The 20764-nt window shown below is 44.5% G+C and overlaps 1 non-coding gene across 1 annotated transcript; it reads right to left on the reverse strand.

The window, feature by feature from the left end:
- Positions 1-13123: 13123 nt before the first annotated feature.
- Positions 13124-13196, reverse strand: TRNAF-GAA (transfer RNA phenylalanine (anticodon GAA)). Its single transcript has one exon. It is a non-coding gene; the product is annotated as a tRNA-Phe (tRNA).
- Positions 13197-20764: the final 7568 nt, after the last annotated feature.

Below are 20764 nucleotides of genomic sequence, written 5' to 3' on the forward strand. Positions count from 1 at the left end.
GAGCTGCTTTCTAGCCTACAAAGTGTGCTGACATGTGATTTCATTTGAGCATGCACAATGTGTTTTTAATTTTTTTTAATGTTTATTTATTTTTGAGAGAGAGGGAGAGTGAGCAGGGGAGGGGCAGAGAGAGAGGGAGACACAGAATCCGAAGTAGGCTCCAGGCTCTGTGCTGGCAGCACAGAGCCCGACGGGAGGCTTGAACTCACAAGCTGTAAGATCATGACCTGAGCCAAAGTCAGACACTCAACCGACCGAGCCACCCGGGGGCCCCTGAGCATGCACAATGTTATTTGCAGCTCACAACAGGTGTTGTTACACATTTCATATATGAGCCCAAAGAAATTATACATCTTAGCAGAGATTACACAACCACACGGTTGTGGGAGCTGGGGCTCAAACTCAGACCTTCTTGGTAGAGCCCACATGTTTCCTGATACAGCTGAGTTACAATGAATGTCAGCCTATCAAACAACGAGGGTAGGGGAAGGTCACAGCTTCAGGGTACACTTTCGGTGTCTTGGAGGGAGCTGAGAGAAGGTAATAAATAAGAGCTCTTTTCCATGACCTCCGCTTGCTCCCCAGATGTAGTCAGCGGCAACTACATTGCCAGGGGGAGGGGATCTTGGCTGTGCAACTTCCAAGTGAATTTATCACTTCTCATATCACAGCTACTACTGGAGTTGACCCGTTCCCGGAGAAGCAAAACAACAGTAGCCTTGTTAAGTATTCTATCTTCCCACCCCCCTGGCTAAGTGCCTGGCTGCGGCTTTACACCAATGCCATTTCTAAGCATCACCACTGTGACCAGAGACGCACTGGCCCTGGACTGATGGGAGAAGGAACACTTCCTTCTGTACTGAAACCCCCAGGTGAACCCTATATGCTTTGCTGCAAATGGGCATAAGAGCTGGCTCCCTCCTGTTGTTTAAACTGCCCTGCTCCTTCAGCCGGGGAGAAATGACCCCAAATTATTTTACTTTTCAAAAGACATCCTGAGCACTTTAGTTTTTAATCATTTTTTTATTTCCCCCCAAGCCTAAATCAAAGCGATTTGTTAACAATAATCTTTCAGGAACCCGACTCTAGTGCGTGTGGACGTGTATACAAAATCTCGAAGAGATTTAGGGAGAGGGGGAGAAAAAAAAGGGGTTGGAAATCCATCTGTGGATTTAAATTCAGTAAAATGATCTTATTACTGGCCCCTCTCTCCCCTCACCTGCAAAACTCAAGACCAGCTGTGACAGGGGCTAGAACGTGGGAACGTAACCAAGAACTATCAGTTGCTCCCTTCTCTCGGAAGCTGTGGTCAACCCAGCACAGAGAAGTGCAGCGGGCTGTAGCACCTTCAGGACGACTCTAGGAGTAAGAGCAGCCCTGCCCAGTGCGTGAGGCGAGCTGGGGAGCTGCTGTGTGTGTGTGGCCTCCTGTCCGCTCCAGACGAGAAGGACGTGTGGCCACAGAGGACCCAGGACCAGACCAGCCTCTGACCTTCGCCACGGCCTGCCAGCTCTCAGCAGCCCTCGGTCCATGTTCAGCCCAGACCCTCACCCGGTGTCATTTGCAAATGGCCTTGGGACCCTTCAGATACGTGGACTCAGAGCCCTGTGCACTGAGGTAGGAGAGTACAAGCTGAGCCAGCATCACTAATTGGGCTCCTTGGTGACTCTTTCCTTCAATGAAAAGAGAAAGACTTTGTTCCATGTTAAGCGCCTGCTCCTCAGTTGCTTTCTTCCCCCCCAGGGAATAACGAAATCTTCTCTTGGTTCATCCTCAGTAGTTGTTTCTAGAGACCCCCAGCAGAGTTGCATTATGGGCTCAATTTTGTCCTCCCCAAATGCACATTTTGAAGTCCTAACCCCCAGTATCGCAGAATGTGACTGTGTTTGGAACTAGAGTTGTCACGGATGCAATAACCCGGTACGACTGGTGTCCTTATACAAAGGAGAAATCTGGAACCAGACACACACAGAGGGAGAACACCATGTAAAGATGGAGGCGGAGATCAGGGTGCTGCTTCTGTACCCCAAGGAACGCCAAAGATTGCCAGCACGTCACCGGAAGCTAGGTGACAGGCATAGAGCAGACTCTGGCTCACAGCCTCAGAAAGAACCAACACAGCCCACACCTTGATCTTGGACTTCTTAGCTTCCACACCTGTGAGACAGTAGCCACCAAGTGTGTGGTACGTTGTCATGGTAGCCACAGCCAACTAATGCAGACCCCTCGTCTTGGTTTTCAGAATTACTCCCCACCTCATCTTGTATCCTTCCCTCGTGTCAGGGAAGCCAGCCTCTCTCATTCCAGTCTCATTTTATTGTTTATTTCTTTAAGTTTACTTACTTATTTTGAGAGAGAGAGAGAGAGTAGATGAGCAGGAGCAGGGGAGAGGCAGAAAGAGAAGAGAGAGAGAGGATCCCAAGCAGGCTCCAAGCTGTCGGCGTCAAGCCCTACGTGGGGCTCGAACTCACGAACCATGAGATCGTGACCTGAGCTGAAACCAGGAGTCATACAGGTAACCGAATGAGCCCCCCAGGGGCCCCCCAGTCTCATCTTCGAGGCGGGGGTGCTCCTTTCGCCTCCTCAGGACTTTGTGCGACGGTGCAGTGCGTTAACATTGAACACGGCTCTAGAGGCCTCTGCACAGCTGAGAATACTAGAACGCTGTCTCCTTTTAATAAATTCATTCCATTTATGTCTCTGTACTAAGTTTTCAAGGAGATGAGTTATTTTCACATGACAAATAACTGGCACAGGAATGTAGCAAATATCTTTTTCGAGCTTAGTATGTGCCAGCCTCTGTTTTAGTTACATCTATTAGCAATTTGATGATCACAACAATCCTATGAGGGAGATGTTATCATCATCATCATCATCATCATCATCATCATTATTTTACAAGTTAGAAGAACTGAGGCAAGGAGAGATTGAATAATTTCCTCCAAAAAATCAGATTCAAATCCAGGCTGCAGCCTGGCACCAGAATCTGTGCTCTGAACCACTATGCATCTTGCAAGCAGATTTAATAGCATTAATGTGGGTTTTGAATGTGGCCCATCCTTCCAGGTGGGAGTCATCTCTGCTCATCCCAGGGACCCTGAATCTGGGATGATGATACATTTTCAGTCCACTGTCAGTGGGTTATATTATACCTTAGGACTAGCAGAACTGGGAGCCACTGGCAGCGCCCCCACAGAGAGCACAGCAACATTCAGCACCCTGAGGGTGCTAATGTACCCATGTCAGTGCCCGGCAGAACCATGGGAGCGGCCGTGCGGCCAAGCAGGTGAGAGAAACCGATAGACCGGAGTTCCAGTGAAGGTGCCCAGCAACCTGAGAATCTGTGAAACGCCCCCAAGCAGGTAGGCAAGATTCTCTCCGATTGCTGAGGTCTTCCATAAATAGTTGGGGCAGAAGCCAGAAAACTCTGGGTTATTACCAATATCGTGACCCTGTCTATACCTTTGAGTTGGTAAGGCGTGGTGAATCGCTAAAACGTGCTAATGGCATATCAGTACTTCACAATAGCACAGCCCTGCCTAGGTCGCCCTCTTCAAGGGCAAATGTCTCCTGCCACCCCACCAGAGGCTCTATGGAAAACTGCAATCAAGTCAGCTCCTCATCAGGCATCCCAAGGAGGTGTTAGCTGGAAATAGGACAGCCCTCCATGCAAGGGGAAAAGGGCTATGCTTCCAAAATGGTGTCAAGAACCAGCTCAGAAGCTGGTAGTGACACAAAATCCCTCTACAAATAGAGAAAGTGAGCCCTTCAGTTAAGGCCCAGTGAGCCAAAGGATGACACAGAAAGGTGGCAACTGTTGAAGGGCCAGTGGTAGATACGGTATAGGATCCAGACAGACTTAACAGGCCCAACTCCCAAGAATCTTCTAATCACAAGGCCTGGACCTGACGACAGAACGTTGACAACGGACAATAACGTTTGGGGAGCTGCTGGGGCCCGTGATGTCCAGCAGCTGCTCTTTGAAGGGGACCCTCCCAAGCTCACCTACTGAAGACCAACCCACTCAGGCTCTCAACCCCTCACGAACGAATGAACTGATAATCGGTGGATTAAGTCACACATTTCTAGTATTAAGACATGTTTCTGTTTGTGTTGGCCTGTCTGGTTTCTTCATATCTCTCTGAACACAAAACCTTTCTTTAGTGCTTACTCTCTCAGTTACACCTGGAAGGTTTTCAAAGCATGTTTATCTAGAAAGTTAGTTGAATCTTACGTTTAAACATAGCAGTCAGAACATCTTAAGTAACTTGAAAGATAGACGGAATGTTACTGTTGTTGTTATTAAGACATTTATTGAATGTCATTACAGGTAATGACACCATGTCATGTGTGACTGCGGCCCTAGCTCACGGGTTTGTGACCTAAATTAACCTGGGTTAGTGCTCTCACAGATCCTGTTCTCCAAAATGCCTCAACTTGTCTCTGTCAGATGGAGACAAGCCATGCTCATTTTGGAACACTAACAAAGCAGCCCAGCTCCCTGCTCTCCTGTTCTGCTTTGTTGAAGGGTTAGAACCTTTTGGCGCCTTGTTTTTTAAATTATGCAAGTGAGAAGTTTTGTAAAATACAGATAAACAAACAAACAAACCAACCAGAACACTGAAAATCATCCACAAGCTTAGATTAACCACACCACCTTTTTGGTCTTTCTGAGAGAGTTGCCATATTGTCAAATCAATAGATGTCAAGAAGTATTTCTTGAGAACATAAAAGGTTTCTGGCACAGGGCTAAGTGATGGAAAGGCATAGAAAAGGAGTAAAAAAACCTCAGTCTCGGCCCTCAAAAGAGTTCATTCTCTTGTTAGGGAATATAACATAGACGAATACAGCCTGGGGCCATGACATGTTAATGAGCCATCTTTGGGGGATGTGAAGGGAGGAGATGGATTATTATTTGTTGACTAAATAGGCATTGAGCACCTGTTCAGAGCTCTCTGCCATGAACACAGATCAAGGTCTCAGGAAGTAACAGTAGCCAGTCAGGGAAAAAGACCAGGGGAATTCAATAAAATATTACCTACACAGCTCCATGGACAAGGTGTGGGAGGTACAGGAAGATGCAGCGTCTAAACCCTCCTGGGGATTCAGGCGAAGCTGATGCTGACAGAGCTTCCTGCGGCGACCTGGGCATGCAGGGGCCTTCCTGCCCACGCGGTGTGCCCAGCGCTGCGCACTGAGCACTTGTCCTACCCGGCTGGCTTACTTTTCACCATAGCGCTAGAAAATAAGCCATTTTTTTATTTAAAAAATTTTTTTTAATTTTGAAAGAAAAAGAAAAGAAGCCATTTACTTTTTTCCTATTTTGTAGATGGAGAAACTGAAACCGAGCAGGGTTAGAGAACATGGGAACAGTACTCAGCCAACAGGTGGAGCCCGAGCTCAGGTACCTGCCGCCAGGGGCCGGCCTCTGGACCGTTCCCCACGCCAGGTGTATACACGCCGTGGTGGCGACAGCGGCCACTTGGTTTCATTTGGCTTCTCCTCCAACTCCTGCTGCGACACACTTCCTCCTCTTCATCCACTGCAGTCGGAAAAAAAAACAGTTTTGGTGTACCATCCGTCTGTTTTCACAATGTGAGAGTTCAAGGCTATAAACAACAGACTGCTGCAATGAGCCCCAACTCGAATACTTCCGCCAGTTTGGCTGAGGGTAACGGGCCCACCATTGCCCACCACACATGCAGCTAACTCAGATTTAAAAGGAATGAAGTTTTGTTCAGGCTGTCTGGAAGCTTCTCTCTGTGCCTAAAGTAAAAGCCCTTTTCTGAGGATTCCCGCTATAGCCTGCTAGATCAATTGTCAGCGCTGTGCGTCTGCTTCCTACCCTCACCCCCACCATCGCGGGAGAGGGGATGTGACTGTCCTACTCCACGCAGCCTGCCTGGCTTCTTCTCTGTTGTTCTTGACCTCTTCCTCCGGTTCTGTGAGCCCAGCGCCACCCCCCCCCCCCCTTGTAGGGTGACCAGTGCATGCCCTACAGCCATTCCAGGTCACATGACCTCTTTCAGTCCCCACTGCTATTTGATAATAGCATTTTCTTGCTGGAACATGGAAATGCTCAACTATCTCTTCCTGAAGTCAAAGCCACGGTTTTGAACAGGTAGCATTTTGCCATAAGGAAGCGAACACACCTTCCAAACAGAAAAGTGCAGGCCGGGACAGAGTCACATGCCCAGGGTACAGTAGACAGTGAGCTTTCTGGGAGGTCAAAATGGGAGAGATCCAGAAAAGCTTAAACTGTGGAAGAGGTTCTGTGCAGAAGCAATACTTGAGAGAGAATTTGAAAGATGGATATGAATTTGAGGAGACACCAGAGGAACAAGGTGTGGAATAGACAAACATCTGATTGTATTTTTTTCCTGAGCAATTTACCAACTTGACATAAGAAATGCTTAAAAGCAAAATGTTTCCATGCTGCTGTATACCTGTCCTCCATCCCTCCCTGACCAATAGCTTAACCTACTCAACAAAATCAAGGCTTCATTTTACAAAAAGAATAAAACCAAATTTTTATGTTAATTATTGTTCCTAAAATAAGAGATCAGACCATTCGAATTTAGACACAGTTTATGGCTTTAATATTAAAGTCCTTTTACAATCATATCTTTGGAACTTCATTCAGTTAGGGAATGTAAACACCATTGCTCTTGGGTGAGATGATCTCTGAATGTTTCACGGGACAGTAAATATGGTTTAAAAGTTCAGCTCAGGTTTACAACTGGCTAGGAGAAAAAGAAAGAAAGAAAAAAGAAGAGGTATTGCGTCCCTTTAAAAGCTTTACAACAGCGTGTGCATCGATACTCCTTGTGTAAAAGGAAATACATGTGCACGTGCTCGTCTATACAAAAATTAGTTACTGCAGGATACACGAGAAGTTACTAACAGTGCTGGTCTCAGACGGGAACTAGGCTCAGCAATAAAAAGGAGACGAGCCTCACGTTCCCCTTTACATGACTGTCACCTTCGTTCGAGGCCACCAAGAATGCGATGGCAAACTTCCTTCCTGAATTCTCACCACAGGCAGCCAGCACCTCAAACATGCATCTCCACATGTTTCAATTTGCCTGAAACTCTATCAAACGCCCCCAATTTTTACCTTCCTGACACTGAGTTCATATTTAAGCAGACAGTTGCTCTGAGAAAGTTATTTAGGAAACAAAAGAAAGAAAGTAGTTTACTTGCAAAGAAGTTTAATGAGGGAGCCCAAGTTTTAAAAAGAGTAGCTGAAAAACAAAACAGAAGTTGGGGCGCCTGGGTGACTCAGTCAGCTAAGCGTCTGACCTTGGCTCAGGTCACGATGTCACAGTTCATGCGTTTGAGCCCTCGCATCATGCTCTGTGCTCACAGCTCGGAGCCTGGAGCCTGCTTCAGATTCTGTGTCTCCCTCGCTCTCTCTGCCCCTCCTCTGCTCACTCCCTCCCTCTTTCTCTCTCTCTCAAAAATGAATAAACATTCAAAAACAAAACAAAACAAAAGCGAGCAAAAAACTGAAATAAAAAAAAAAATCAGGACCCTGGATGGCCCACTCAGTTAAGTGACCACTCTTGGTTTTGGCTCAGTCGTAATCTCATGGTTCTTAGGCTCAACCCCCGCTGCAGCACAGAGCTTGCCTGGGATTCTCTCTCTCCTCTCTCTCTTCTCTTTCCCCTGCTTGTGCTCTCACTCTCTCTCTTAAAATAAATAAAGAAACACTTTTTTTTAATTGCCAGATAGGCAGTGTTACCAAGTTTACATTTAGTCTCTTCATGGCGGGAAAACAGATTTTGTCACAGTATTTTATCTACAAAGGTCACCACATGTCTTCAGATGTCAACATTGAAACTGTCATAGATAAAATTATCTTTGATGCGGTCCATAACTTTCAGGGACAGCTATGGTTTCATTTATTATGGGGATTCCAAGCAGACAGACGGATCCCCTGGAAGACCGTCTTGGTTTATCTCAGGATGCAAAGTACTTTTTAAAAATTTTTGTCTGACTACAGTGCATGATTTCTCATGCACACTAACTCATCGCAGAGGCAGGGACAAATGTCATATTGTTTTTAGACATACTTAGCATTAAGAGATAATAGGATCCATCTCTCTGAGACCACCATCATTGTTATGGTCTCTGCCTGCAATGTCCGCAACCCCATTGTGCACTAAAACTGTACAAGTGACTAATGTCAGCCCCCTGTGACCATCTCACACGACCTCAAGGAGAAGTCAAAATAAGAACTGGAAAACCAGTTAAGCAGAGGCCTGCAGGCAGTATTTTTGACCAACCGGATACAATAGAAACAATGTATTAAGTTGACCCAAGGGACTTTCCCATGTCCCTGTGGAAATCAGAAACCTGAATTTTTACAACCAAACAGATTACACCTTCTGATGCACAGCTATTTGGAGAACTGCTTACAAGCATGCAGACCCTTTCCCTTTTTTGTATATATAATCCCCTGTAGCTAACCAGCCTCAGAACAGTGCCTCAGAGCGATCTGAAAGACTGTCTCCTGGGCTGTCGTCCTCGGCAGGACAACGAATAAAAGCATTTACAAACCTACTTTGACGTTGGCTTTCTTTCAGCTGACACCATGCTGCCCCATCTGCTTCCTTCCTGAACTGTCAGCAGCAGCACTTACAAAGAAACCACAACTCCGATCTTTTTAAAGTGTCCGATGGGTTATGAAGATGCCACCCCAAACATACCACTTTAGCATGAAAATTATTTTGAGTCTGAAGGTAATTGACAAGAAGCTGTCTGCCCTTCCCCGTTTGCCTAAAAGCAGGACATAAAGATGTGTCCTTCACCAGCTCCCCCATCTCCTACCAGGAAGGACAGAAGTTAATCATCAAAGACAACAGTACACCCTGATCAGCCTATAAATGGCGCCAGAGGAATCTATGTAACAAATTTTACTAACTAGCCTATCTGCCATTAGTTTCCCATTTTTTTGCCTTCCCACCATTTGCCAGCCAGGAAACTTAGTCTTTTTCCTTGGTCTTGTCACTTCTGTACAGACTTACTGTTCTTTTGTTAAGATGCTATATAGGACCAAGTTCTCACCACCCCTTTGAGCTACTCATCACTGGGTACTCCCACTTGTATGCACAATGCACAGGTTAATAATCTTCTGTTTGCTTTGTTGTTTTTTCTTGTTAATCTGTCTTTTGTCAGTCTTATTTCTAAGGCCCCTGCTGAGAAGCTAAGAAGGTAGTGATCAAAAGTGTTTTTCCTCCCCTACACCCCAAAAGTTGACTAGCAGTCCTCTTAAACACCGATAAATCTATTCAAAAGCAATTCTCCAGTTTCTCCTATCTTGGTCAGACCATTTTCTATCACAAAATAGGCTAAATATCTTATCACAGCTCCTGTGTTTATCTCTCCTGCCTTCATCTAAACCCATTCTTCTTGTAGCACCTCCCTAGAATTCATACCCTCCTGCAAAACAATAATTTGAAGACTGGAATCAAGTGACCCTTAGTTTTCTTTTATCTTAGCAAGTCTATTTCATATCCTTGTGTTGTTGTCTTTAAAATAAATCTCCTCTTCCTTAACCATGTTTTTGTTCTTTGTTAACCCTTTCTTCTTTTTTTTTATTTATTTATTTTTTTATTTTATTTTTTTTTAATTTTTTTTTCAACGTTTATTTTATTTTTGGGACAGAGAGAGACAGAGCATGAAAACCCTTTCTTCTTAAACTGAGTTAATCAAAACTGAACCAAATGCTCTCACAGGAATCTCACTAATGCAGTGTGTAAATGAACTACTCCTTTATTTTTATGGCTCATATTTCATTTTAATATATCTCGGAATTACGCTGGCTTTTCACAAGAGCACACCTACGTAGCTTCTCCCCCCCCCCCTTATATTCAACTATGCCTCCTACCTGATAGAGTTGTTGACAAGTTTAGTGGGATTATGTCTGAAACATGCTCATTAGAATTCCCGGCACATGAAAAGCACTCCAGAAATGGTGACTCTGTATATTCTCGATAGAGAGTCGATGAGTATATAGGAAGAGAGGTTGCTCAAAATGCACTGTAGGATATATTTAAGGCAATGAATAGACATATATTTGTGCACCTGACTTTAAGACAACCCATTATATGGAAATTGGAATTTACAGAAGTAATATGTGACTTGGGTGTCTGTTATGAAGAAGACCCTTGCCTTTGCTCAAACTGTTCTCCTTCATTCCCAGGCTCCAACAGCTAGAACTGCAAGCGACACTCCAAGATTTCAGCTAGATAGATGAGCTACACTTACACAAGGTAATCCATTCTGACACCACATATTAAGGATTATCATATAGGGGCCATACATTCCTGGAATCTGAGGGAAATCCAAACAAGGGGTTGTATTTCTGACCATCGCTCAATGTCATACAAATCCAAGCTATAACAACGAATGTAACACAAAACTAAGCAGCTACAAGCCACTACACATTTAAAATAGACATATAACCCAAGACTAATAAAACGGGCATTAACGTATTTCCATATTGATTACACAAAAGGTCCCAATGAATTAGCAGATGCTCATCTAGTTTTATTATATATAACAATTATAACACCTTTACTATATCTTAACGCTGGCCTAAAATGAATGTAGCACCGAGAGTAATTAAGAAATTAACAGTCACATAGCACAGCGCTTGTGTGTCCCTTAGAAATTTGTCACAAGAGCCAGATGACCCCAGTTTCTTTCTAAAAACTTATCAAGGGAATTTGAGAAGATGACTTTCCCTTCCACACTGGATGACCAACCTGGAGCACGAGCACACCTTCATAACCTTTTCGCTGCCAGGAGAGGACTGGGCTGAGAACTCACTGATAAATGTGCGATGTTGATCACATTATTTCCATTGAAAGTATTTCTTTCCTGAGGTAAGGGCTGACCCTTCACCCCCTCCTCAGTTAGAAAGAGCTGTCCCCGGTGTCAGGGGGCTCCCTAAGAGACAAGTCATGTTCAGTCTTTCTCAGCCTTCACTCCAGGAAGTGACAGTGTTTGATATCTATCAGAGCACTTCACACGTCAATGAAAGGCAGTAAGAATGATCAGATTACAACTCTAGACTTTAATTCTTAAGGTAAAAAAAAAAAAAATGGTATATACATATTATATAATTATTTTAAAACATATATATGCATCACATTTTTTAAATGCTGCTTATCTTTTCACGTCCATTCCTCCCTCCCGCGAGGCCAGCAAAACCCTTTACAACCACGTCCCAGTGGGGGCCTGCCCAACTGTCCCCTTTTACCTTTCCCTCTGCAGACTTCTAACCTGATGTGTGCCTCTCACCTCCCCCAATACCAAATGTCCAGTAGCAAATACCCGATCTTAGTGTCTGCCCTACAGGGTAGTCTGAAAACCGCTTGTCTCACCTTTAGTGCCCACACCATTCCCCTTGCATTTAAACACATGGAGAGCTGCTCGTACCCGTTTGCTCTCCCGCATCCAAGAAATCTTCCTCTGCGGCCCCAACCAATGCCATCTTCCCCATAGAGCCTTTTAGATTAACCAGCAAAGGCCTTTGGTTTCTTCCTCTAACTAACCCTCATTTTTAAGCACCCATCTTAACCAAACATCCCAACAAGTATTCAGGTACAGTATCATTTAAGAGGTGGCAGATGTTACATGCCTGACATATATTAGGTTTAATCTTTACCATCCTACAAGGACTGTTATGTGTAAAGTGAAGATAATGATGCATTTTTTATTAGGTAATCATGAAGACGTAATAATTTCTGGCCCACAGTGGGAGGTCAATAATTAATGCTCAACTGATGAATGAATGAATAACCTGAGAGCACACAGTACTTCGTAAAGGCGAAGTACCCTGTCGACCCAGGAGAACAAGAAGATCTGCAAGAACCACTACATAAGTCCCACAAGCTGTCTGTCATGTGCTGATTCGCAACTCACCACCCTGCTGAACTACACATTCCTTTTCTAGAGGCTTGAACAAATTGAAATTTCTTCCTTCTTTAATTCAAATGTACATCCTTCGCCTGCTACCCCTGGGTCCTGGCTCAGCTCCCAGGAGCCACACAACATAGAATCGGAGGGAGGGCTGGGCCTCCTTTTTTTTTTTTTTTTTTTTTTTTTTGGCCACACCACCTAGATTAGCGCTGGGGAGTGGGCTCCCCCGGGTAGCTAGGAGAGTTGATCACACCCGGAACGCACACACTCACTGTGAAAGCAAAACCTCTCGGAAAAAGGTGTATTTCGAGCACGTGACAAAGTTTTATTTCAGACTCGCAGGTAAGAGGCAGCAAAAGGAAAAGGTTTGTTCACAAAAACAGTCTTAGGAAAGGGCCCTTTTGGAAATACAAAGGAATTTCTAGATAAGTGGATCCTCAAACTTTAGCTGCCTCCGAATCTCACTCGCAGGGCTGCTTAAGACACCTAGAGCTGGAAACCAGTTTCTGATACTGTAGGTCCGAGGTGGGACCCAGAATTGGCATTTGAAGCCCTTGCTGCTGTTCCGGGGACCACACTTTGAGAACCACTAGCCTACACTCGAAATAAAGTTGCTCAGGTGCAAGATCGATTTTACAGAGCTGTGATGCTGCCGCGCTCTTCCACGTTTGGCAAGTAACTCAGAGTTATGCCCTCGGAGCGGTCCTGAGTGCGCCTCTACCCGGAGATACGGAGCCGCCCGGTTCCCCTACGGGCAACGCCCGACCGGGGCCACTTGAGCGCACAGCAGGGTCTGGCTTTTCAAGTGGGATACTCGGGGAATTTAGCTTGAGGTGAAGTTGTCTTTCATTCCCCGGGAGGCAGACGGAGCGCTTTCTCGGAGCAGCACCCTCGGGTCACCGGTGGCGCGCCGGGCGCCGGGAGCTGCGGGACTCGGGTGGGGCTGGGCCGCCCTGCCGCCAGGCCCCGCATCGCGCATGCGCAGCAGAGCCTCGGCTGCCGGCCAGGAAGGCGCCCCGGAAGTGGCGGCCGCCGTCTCGGGGTAGGGGACGCTAAGATTGGCTGTTTCCGTTCCACGCTCGCTTATCCTTCAAGTCCTCGTTCTCCAGTGGGCTGGCATTAATGAACCAGGTTACTCAGGGCAAGGGATTCGTTGGAAATTTGATTCCTTTAGGGACTAAAAAGAGAGCGCTGCCGAAACCCGGGATCGAACCAGGGACCTTTAGATCTTCAGTCTAACGCTCTCCCAACTGAGCTATTTCGGCGCCCCTTCAGTTCTCTTTAAAGTAGGCTATCACTGAACTATTTGCGTCCGCCCCTTCCGTCTGTTCTCAGTCACTGCTGAAGAGTGTTCCTTCCCGGTCACTTAAACGCTTGCGTCAGAGCTCCGCTCTGCTCTTTACCAGCCTAAGCCGCGTAAACCTTACTTTCTTCAACGTAACCGGCATTTCTGACTCAATTATCAGCCGCGGGGCCGCCGAGCGCGCCGGAGCGCCAGCTGCCCGGGACGCGGTCCGGGGGTCCGGGCCTCGCGGCTCCTCCGCGCCTCCCTGGGCGGGCTCGTCCCCCCAGCTCGTCCCCGCCGTCCGCGGGGAGCCTCCTGGCCCCGCGAGGCAGACCCTTCCCGCCGATCCGCGCCGGCCTGTGATCGCACACGTGTGTCACCACGGAGATGAAGGAGCGGACAAGGGCCTGGAGGCAGGATTGAGCCTCCCTGCGACCCTCCGAATGCCCCGGGAACATACCACCACTCTGCACGGAGTCTGCCTGGCACATCGAGGGCGCTCCGTAAGAGCTCGGCGAGCTCATTAGGGACGATTTTCCAGTATCAATGCTACTTCTACACCCGTAGACAAATGTTTCCGAGGCGTCCGCTACGTGCCAGGCACAGACATTCTGCAAAGCCCAAACATCCCTATTGTTTTTATATACTTTTTCTTTCCGATTAATTCGTGATTTTCTAAAAGCCCTAATGATTACCGTACCGCCCTTTTGGCCCGCCCTTTAGAGCTCTGAAATTAGGTGGAACCTTCGCAGGCAATCTTGAGAGATGCATGGATGAGTGCATTCGAATGTGAAAGAAAAAAAGGATGAAAGATTGAATATTGGAAGCGTTTGTAATCTCTAAGGTGCAGAGTCGCTTTCTGAGTTCCTTTGTTGTGTCGAATGCAGCTAAGAGAAGAGCTTGAGATTTAAAAGACCTTGTAGCTAAGGAGGAAAAAGAGACTCAAAAGACCTTGGGGTTGGACGTTGATCTGTGAGGGCTTTGTGGGGCTTAGAGTGGAAGAAGAAGAAATTCGGAGCACCTGCCTGGTGCAGATCCTACAGAAAGAGACGAGAAAAGAGAATATTTTTTACAGGCTTTCTTGTGCCATGAATGTAGGTACCTTTCACATTCTCTTCAGCACATTGCAGGTGAAGACTTGAACCTGGGTGGCTAGGAAAGTGGCAGGTAAGTGTTGATGGGATTGGGGGGGGGGGAGAAAGAAGGTCCAGCGTCTAAGGGGAGATGGAGGAAAAAGGATAGGACAGAGAAGAGCACAACCATCAAATTTCACGTTTTCACCATGCCATGCGATAAGATCCTTCCGCCAATTACAGGATCATGGAAACTACGTTGTAGCGGTGATCATTTGTTGAGTGAAGGCGCATCTCAGAATGTTAAGTGTTGTGATGCATGTCAGGATGAACTGGGTGGCCGCACAGCTCGGCTTGCCCAGCACAGTCCTTGTTTGCACCTGTTGTCCCAGAACCCTGTCATGGTTAGTTAGTACCTCTTTCACTCTTTAAAAGTCTCCAGCACCTGGAAAAATAAACAATGTGATCCCCCAATTTATCAAGTGTGCAAAAGGGCCACAGCTTGGTACTACATAACGAACTCTACTGGTTACACCATTAGTGACACGATTTTTAACATCGGCTCAGTATTTGTTGTCGCTGTTTTACCAAGGGAACTGGAAGTTTCCAGGGCTTAGTGTCACAGTTTCCCAACTGTGCGGCAAAGCACCCTGCAGTACTGTAGTGCGGGATATTTTACACTTTTGAGGGAAACACAGTGATAACTGGACATCTTTGGGACACCGCACAAGCTACTCAATAACTCATAGTTTCAGCAATAGATCAGTCGACGTCGCTTTCAGTGACATCATCACTTTGCAAAGCTAGGTTTTTAGCAGTTCTGATAAAAAGCAATTGCCCGTGACAATAAATGCATTAAAGGAAATAAAAATGGTTATGTCCAAGCTGCTTCAAGGCTTGAGAAATTGTGCCCTACCCAACAGGTGCACACACCCCACAGGTAAGTAGTGGTGGCTCTTTACAGATGAAATAAACCTACAACTTTCTTTCAACTTCTGTATATAATTTTTCCAAACAATTACAAAGCTTGTGGACATAAACACTTACTAAGTTATTTGGGCCTGAATGTTTAATAAAAGGAACTGTTCAGCATTTCTTCTGTCATGGGAGCATTGGAAAAAATTACTGCGACACTAAGAATATTATGAAAGTTTGAAAACCTCCAGCCTAGTGCCTTAGTGTTGATAGCAGGAATGACAATTATTACCGAGTTTGGGAGAAAATCTGGCTTTGTTCAGCGAGATTGCAGAGGCGAGAAGAACCGTCAGAACTTCCACAGAGACCAAGTGCCAAGAGCTAATGTGAAATGTAAACCTGTGCACACCCATGACAGTAAGGGACAAATGATAAAGATGTTGGCATTCAAATGAAGATAAGATGTTGAAGAAATCTCCATGTTGAAAAGAAGCTTTGTGTAGGCTGCAGTCCTGTCTTCCAAATTAGCCCTAGGATTTTGGCAATCCAGTCTCATTACCTATGATAACTATGAAAACTAATTACGACAACTAACTGGAAAACCTAAGAATAATACAACTAAAGAGAATATGTTGTACATAGTTACAACATCTAATACATTTTTGAGCTCCTGTCAGTTGATAATGTGTCCTTAGCTTCGTTCCTAGGGCCCCACAGCACACACACACAAAAATAGCACTTATTTTGATTTGCCTCTGATTTGGATCAACATTTCTCAAAAGTGTTAAAAAGATGGAAGTGTATCCAAAGGACATAGGAGCCAGTTTGAAGGGGCTCCCGCTGGCCAAATCTGATACAATCAGAGCATCAAAATAAATAAGGAGAGTAATAGATTATTTACCTTTTGGATAAAACAAAAATCCATGAGTACAATAGTAGAGGGGAGGGGACTGAGGGTTCTGGTTTACAGGTAAGTGACTTGTGCGAACTGATTAAAGTGGATGGAGTGGTGGCAATGGACGTCACCATTTTCTAAGCATCATAGTAATGACTGGCTCAGTCAAGAACCGTGAGTGGATGCTACTAAGCCTGTCGGACCATTGTATGGCCTCAAAGTGTCTCTCTACAGATTGCATAATAGTTGCAAAGAGAAAAATAGAAACCATATAAATAAATGAAGAAATGGGACAACACCTTGATCTAGTCATAAAGATTAATATCACCAATGAATGACATTCAGATATCACGTGCTGCCTGATGTGATTCTCTGGAAAGGATACAACATCCGTTATATAGTGGTCCGACCAGGAATGCAGAACCTGACCTTAATCATGAGGCAACATTGAACGAATCCAAAATAAAGGTCATTCTAGTAAATGGCCTGTATTCTTTACAAAACTCTTACACTCATGAAAAGAAAGACAAGCCAAAGGAACTGTTCCAGATGAAGGGGGAGAAGGAGACATGAGAACAGTGTGATAAGGAGCAGTAGGTGATCCCAGATGGATTCCCAGCTGGGAGGGGAAAATATTAACAGAACCATTGACGAACCATTGGAACATGAGCTGTAGATTACATAGAAGTGTTATTATCAGTGTTAAATTTCCTTGAGTTGGGAACCATAGGTAAGAAAATATGCATGTTTTTAGAGAATACATCCTGAACTCTAAAGGGATAAAGAGGTATATCTGCAATCTACCCTCAAGTGGTTCAGCAAAATAAATAAATAATATGTGTACAAATACAGAGAGAGAATATGAAAAAGTATATGGAGAAAAATATTAAACGTTGGTGAATCTGAGTTAGAGATATATGGCACTTCTCTGTACCGTTTTGTAACTATTCTGAAAATTGGAAAACTCCATTAAAATTTTTTTTGTTAATACAAATGTGGTGCTCTTGTGGAGCCAGACAATTTCAGTTAGAATCACAGATCAGAATGCTAGGGATGGAAGAGAATTTGGGATTAATTTAACCTGATCCACAGATTGTTACGTGTCAGAAAACTGAGGCCCAGAGACATTATAATTTGGTTAAGGTTACTGTCTTGCTTCGCTTGGACTGCCGCAAGAAAGCACCATAGATGGGTGCAGAAATGTATTCTCTCACAGTTTGGAGGCTGTGAAGTCCAAGATCAAGGTGGCAGCCGGATAGGGTCCTGGTGAGAGCTGTCTTTCTGGCTTGCAGATGTCAGCCTTCCCTCTCTGCATGCTCACGTGTTCTTTCTTTGGAAATATCCAAATACAGTCACAGTGGGGAAAAGGGATTCAACATATGAACTGGGGCTGAAGAAACACAATTCAGTCCATACTAGTTGCACAATTAATCTGGTGCTGAACTGACTGGGGACCAGTAGAGCATATTCTTTAGTTTGCACCAAATGCTCTGGATATTTTTTTAAGAAAGTCCCTGTTTCAGTTAAAAATTGGTATGAGAGTCGAAATCTGAAACTGGAATCTGGGGTTAGGGCTCAGCTTTTTCTTGTAGATGCTTTTTTATGGGCATGTCTATGCATTTTGAAGTTCCTGTGTATAGAAAGTAATACTTTTGCTTGAGGGATATAAAGCCATTTCTCCAAAGTTATATATTAAAGTGGCAACTTGGGGGAGAAGTGTAAAAAAGTTAATAGATTGTAAATATCATCAGTGTGCTGAATTGATCCAAAAGAAGTTAATTTATTTAAAGCCATTAAACCACAAGTCTATAAAGACCTTATTGTTTTTTGTTTTTGTTGAATCACATACATCAGTATAAAGCCTCTGGGTGTACTTACCAGGCCAAAAACAATCAAGTAAATTATACTCAAGAACAACCTACCAAGCTTTTCATATGTTCTAATCCAATCCTCCCACATCCATCAAACAAATGCCTAACTAACCATGTGGATTTTGCACAATGCCCTCAAGGCCAGAAAACTTGGATTCTAGAGCTTGAGTTTCAGAGACATGGGTGATTTTTAAGTGCTGTCAGCTTAATTGCTTGCCTCTCTTTCTTGATGAAGGGGACCAGCATCCCTACCCCATCTCCCCACTCCACACCTATCCAGCAATTGAGGGGTAAAGCCTGATTATTCACCCAAAGAAATAAGACAAAATAAACTTAGCACAGGAGTTTCTTAAGTCCTCTGATAATTTAAACAAAAAATAAACAAAACAAAACAGACACAAGAAATAAATCAGTCTGTTCCTTTGTGCCAGTGAAGATACACAAGATTGTGGTATAAAATGAGCAGATCGGCTCTCCTCTGTCCAGCAGTTGGAGCTCTCTGGGCACATTTCCAGGGCTGTCCTAAATTACAGGGCAGAAAGTGGGGTCCTGACGTCAGATCCCACCTCTCAGATAGCCGGCCTTCTCCCATCATTAGCAAGAGGAAAAGTTGGCTACACCCAGGTTTCCCCAACACATAGAGCTGCATGTGATTTAGAAGGGGCTGTGGCTTCTCTGCATCACTCGTGCTTGGTGTTTTCCCATTCACAGTCCAGTGTACAAATCCTCCTGGACGGGCAGGAAGGAACCTGTCTCACCAGACAGAAGTGCCCTCTTCGGACTGTGCATGTTGTCCTCTGAGCAAGGATTGAATGATTGGATAAGGGGGTATGACTGATGCCTCCCTGCTTGCCCCATAAGGAATGCCAGAAATAAAATCAAAGTGTTGTTCCTCGTCTCCACAAGAAGTAACTTCTGACATTCAATCCCATCGGTGTTTCTGTAATATTTACAGAACGACCTCAGATCGGCTGGGACAATGGCCTCTACCCCATGTGTCAGTCAATGAAAGCGGTTAATGATTGCCAGTATCTCACAGTTATTTGGTGGCAGAGCTAAGACTACAACTCATTCCAGGCCAGAGCTGTCACACTGCACTGTGCTTGTCCCATATCAAACCAGCTTTATCAAAACATTGTGGTTTGTTTAAATCTACGACCCACACGTACTTTGGGGACATTAGGTTTTGAGGCACATGGTCTTCTTGACCTCACTCAGCACCGAATTTTGCCCTAGAGATTAGAAGAATAAAAGACAGATTAACAAGAGAAAGGCAAACAGGGGCTTATTAACCTGCACGTTGTGTGGGCACACACGTGAGAGTACCCAGTGATGAGTAACTCAGGGGGACGGTGAGAACCTGGGCTTACACAGCATCTTAGCAAACGAAAAATAAATTTGTAGAGTAGTGACAAGACAAAGAGAAAAGATCAAGTTTCTAGGGCAGCAAATTGTGGGAAGGTAAATGTATGGGAAACTGATGGCAGGTAAGTTCAGTTAGTAAAGTTTGTTACATAGATTCCTCTGGCGCCATGTGTGGGCTGATCAGGATGTACTGTCGTCTTTGGTGATTACCTTCTGTCCTTCCTGGTAAGAAGGGAGGGGGGCATCTTTTCCAATTTATGCCGGCTTTTAGGCAAACAGGGGGAAGGCAGAGTTTTCTTGTCTCTGCTTCTTAATTGCCTTCAGCTCAAAATAATCCTTATGTATGCCTAAGTGGCGCATTTGGGGGGAGGGTGCATATTCTGTTAATTCTTAGAGAAACATGGAGAAATTTAAATATGTATATTAAGAAATAACTATTAATTTTCTTAGGTGTGAAATGATATATTGCCATTATGTAGGAAAATGCTATGGTTTCTTTTTGGAGATTTATGCTGAAGTATTTGGGGTTAAAGCATCATGATGTCTCACTTACTTTCTAATGTGTTAACACACACACACACACACACAAATAAAATCAATATAGCAAAGTGTGGACAGTTGTTGAAGGCAGGAGGAGAAATATTTCTTTCACTTTTTCTATATTTTCTATATGTCCAAAATTTTTTTTTTTAATTTTTTTTCCCAACGTTTATTTATTTTTTTTTGGGACAGAGAGAGACAGAGCATGAACGGGGGAGGGGCAGAGAGAGAGGGAGACACAGAATCGGAAACAGGCTCCAGGCTCTGAGCCATCAGCCCAGAGCCTGACGCGGGGCTCGAACTCACGGACCGCGAGATCGTGACCTGGCTGAAGTCGGACGCTTAACCGACTGCGCCACCCAGGCGCCCCTGTCCAAAATTTTTCATAATAAACAGTTTTAAAAAGATGAATATTAGTCTTATCTTACAGATCCTAGAAATTTCTAAATACAATGCTATTTTTCACCAAAGATTGAAGAGTTTTGTTCCTTATTAATGGAATTTTCAGTGTCAGAATGTGACTTAGAGATATATTTTGTAAGACTAGAGAAGCTTTTGCCAAAATCCATAGTCAGTCTAAGTAGCCCCTTTGTCCATCTGTTGCTAAGGTTTGTTCTGTGTATACAAGGACTATATTTTTGGAATCACCAAATCAGTATATATGGTCTGACAAAGGATTTTTCCCCTTACTTCTGCTTTTACTCACATGAAAGCCTTACAAAGGTATAAAAACCAAAACATGCATAGATGTTATTTTTTGTTTATTTAATATAGAACAAATCACCTTTCTTAAAGAAACATAACACAATTAAAGAAAATTATATTGTTTCAAGAAAATGTGGAATGCAGTTTCCGTATCTTAGAGTCAACTCCAATGTGATTTACAGCA

The sequence above is a fragment of the Lynx rufus genome, unplaced genomic scaffold (genome assembly GCF_022079265.1).
Source record: "Lynx rufus isolate CCGP_SWC_20201006 ecotype Redwood Valley unplaced genomic scaffold, mLynRuf1.p SCAF_1, whole genome shotgun sequence".
Taxonomy (NCBI): domain Eukaryota; kingdom Metazoa; phylum Chordata; class Mammalia; order Carnivora; family Felidae; genus Lynx; species Lynx rufus.